A 3,653-nucleotide genomic window follows, 5' to 3' on the forward strand; every position below is an offset into this window, starting at 1 on the left:
GTCTAGTTTATACAGCATTACGTGAATGATCAATTGCCAGTTGCATATATTTTAGCAGTTTTTCTCTTTAACATTCGGATGCTCGTTATTATTTCTTGGCACACCAAGCTAAAGCTACAGGATGCTGCAGCTTTCTCCACCGAAACACCCGAGATACGTATTACATACATACATGCATACATACATACATACATACATACATACATGTCCGGCCTCTGCTGTCGTCTACCACATTGCATGCGAGGCATTGTAGAACTTATGCCAATGCATAATCTTGCCAAATACTACAGAACATTTTATACTATCTTCAACTCCAGTTTGTTTCCGCTCCTGGCTGTAGTTGACCTTGAACACGCCTGTTCCTCCGGTTCTTTTCTTCCTCTGCCCTGGTGCAAACCGTGACTCTGTGGCGAGACTTTTCAGTAAGAGAAACTGAAGAACAAAATCTACTCCTTATAGTGTAGTCTGCGTTTATGTGAGATTCTCTATCATACTTCAGCATTTGTTTGCTGTCTTTAGCAATGCTTTGTTAGAAATGGCGAAGGTACCATTTTTGTGGTTCTCTATTTTTTCAACCCCGTCTTCCATGTTGGGCGTCATGCGCGACCGCACTATTACCTGCACCTAGTGCTTTTGCGTCAATTGTTATCGCTATTTCGCGAGCTATGCATGAAGTCATAGGGGATGGCAAGTTCTCGCTGGTTTATAGTTTGTGTATTACCAGACAGGTAGAGTTGACATCAGTACGCCATGCACGTGGGCGGCCTCTTGCCTGACATTGGACAAACAAGTGATGAACATCATGCTATTATACTGCTCGGCTAAACGGTGAACCCTTCCTTTGAACTGTGTTAACAACTCTTCACCGAGCCTACTCTCAAACCTGCGGAGTTGTGTACATGAGATACGTTTTGAGCCCAGGAATGATGTACAACAGTCATGCTGGGAGGGTTGGGTTTGTACATGCAGGGACTTCCCCTGTGACTTGGCGTTTTCTAGCGCGGCGCTGGAAACGTTCAGCATTTTGTGTTTATCGCACAATCTTGTATGGAAAGAGTAGACCAGATCACATCGTATGACTAACGCCGTGTGCCTGCGAAGCCGGTGTTATGCCGAAGGGCATTTGTACCGTCTACACCGATACATAAGCTGGTGTGTTACGCTGAAGGGTCGTTATACCGGCTATACAGATACAGAAGCCGGTGTGTTACGCCGCCGAAGGGCGCTTATACAGGCTATACTGATACAGAAAATATCGACCCATTAAACAAGTTGTGTCTTCTTTTACATCGAGTGTGTGTAAACATATATTAACCTTTATACTGTGTCTACTCTCCAGACCAAGTTCGTTGTGTGCGTTTTGGTACGATTTGTTACATTTAGAGGCTAGGAATCATGTACGAGTACAACATCCATGCTGAGAGGGTAATGTTTGTACCATGAAGTTAAGGTGTTCTTTCTCATCGAGTGTGTGCAAACATAACCTGTGTACTGTGTCTCCAGTCAGTACAAAGCTCGATGTGTACAATAGCTACGTCATGAGCCGGCTGACATATGTACAACATCAATACTGGGAGGATTCCTTTTGTACAAGCAGGGACTCTCACCTGCTTGTTGCGACTAGGTTCAATGATGGCATGTCATGTTTCGTCCGAATGTGTAAGATTCTCAAGTGCGATAAAAAGTTCTCGTGACGTATTGGAACAGTCAGAATTCTGATAAACATTACTGTTTTTGTCCTAAATTAGTCTCAGCAATGGGGAAACAAAGTTTAACGTATTATTTCAAACCAAACCATTTGCTTGCATATCTTTCAAAGGACATTTGTTGGAATGATAAGTGGTCAGAGACAATCTGATGTTTCCGTCCAGTATTCCTATACGTGTCATGTACCTGAAGTCTGTACCCACTAGCGCTATTGTGCCACCTATTAGGCAATAGAGGTCAACCATTTCTGTCCGCATACTTCTATCCAGCCCCAAACACCACGTCTGCACTTCTCTTACTTGACATTGGGCAAACAACACTGATGACATAATGGTATTATGCCGCACAGCATAGCAGTGAAACCTTACTTAGCAAGAGTGTAAACATCTGATCTTTGCACCGCGCTTACTGTGGAGCCTGTGGCGTTGTGTACAATAACTATGCTTGAGGCTGGATCCCATGTACAACAGCCATGCATGCTGGGAGGATTGGGTTTGTACTTTAAGGGACTTTCCCCTATTCTAATGACCTATTGATCGTACTACGGCCGTACCACTTTCTTCGGGAAGGGTGGCTAAAAGTTTGTTGGATGAATGTAAATGACTTAATCCTGTGGCGCACATTATGATTTGTTTACCAATTTTAATTTCACGACTGTTTTTATAATATCTTTAATGACAAATGTATTTGAAAACCATTTTCAAATGCCTGGAACCGCAACAATGTGATTGCATGTACCCCTGCATAATAGACTTCCCTAACTCCGCCCACTTTGTATAACACTCGTGTTGCTTAAAACAGTTACTCCGATCACCTCCCGTCACAATACTAGTCACAGTACAACTACTACTTTAATATTTATCGAGACAGAGAGCGGGTACGGTAGTAAGCTACAGCATGAGTTTTTTGCGAATCATTCGACTCGGGATACAACTCTGGGACATTTATAAAAACTACAAGAGGCTGAACACCAAGCCTAAGACTGGTAAGTTTTTTTTTCTATGCACATGTCTACATGTATATATAGGGACCTCTTCTTCGACTTGCAATCCCGGGGGCAGTAGTAGAATTTCACTACCCGTCATAAGGATCCCAAGGACCATTTACTTGCGATTATTACAAACTGGAGTCTTTGTGACATAATCCTCCAACTGAATATTGCTGCCTGAAATGTTTTTGTCATGCGACTCATTTTTTTCAAAGCTTGATTGATAATATCGGAAGAGCAGAAGCATTTTCAACTATCACATGTTAACCGGTCAATGTTAACATGTCATGTAGACGTTGCTCACATTGAAAAGTATATACTATTAGTAACATGTAGGTATGATTATATCTTCAAGAAGACGTATGAAGCCATTGAATTCACTTGAGTGCACGATCTTCAGTTTTGACAAGGTCGTCTTAAGTCGTGTGTTCACTGTTCATTTGTGTCAGGAATAAGTAATGGCCACAATGTTCAACTAATAACAAAATCCGTTAAAGTACACTGTGTATGTGTAACTCTGATATGAAATTCACCAACGATGACCATTAAACTGAACGGGAGAAAAGCTAGTCTGACATCAGGTTGGTCGCGCTAAGTACAAGCCATTGCCTCCATGGCTGTCTGTTGTACGTCAATACTCAATAAGGCATGTTTCATTTGAGTCTGAATGACTGAGTGCTTCCTGTGCATTCGTGTTAGAAACAAGTAATTGCCACAACATTTTGTGCCTTAACAAACTACGTGAAACTATTGTGTATTTAAACGTGTAACTCTGATATAGAACGACCAAAGCTACGATAGGTTACAAGCGGAAAGAGAGAAAAGTTAAGGACAAGCTTGGTGCAACTCATAGCTTCCGCGGCTGACTGTTGTACGAGAATAACCTGTAGCCGTACTGAATGCTTTACTGCGTCAATAAAGACCTTTGTGCCACAAAGGGCAGCAGATAGAGTTACCA

The sequence above is a fragment of the Branchiostoma belcheri genome, unplaced genomic scaffold, assembly GCF_001625305.1.
Source record: "Branchiostoma belcheri isolate BF01 breed outbred unplaced genomic scaffold, Haploidv18h27 scaffold315, whole genome shotgun sequence".
Classification (NCBI taxonomy): Eukaryota; Metazoa; Chordata; class Leptocardii; order Amphioxiformes; family Branchiostomatidae; genus Branchiostoma; species Branchiostoma belcheri.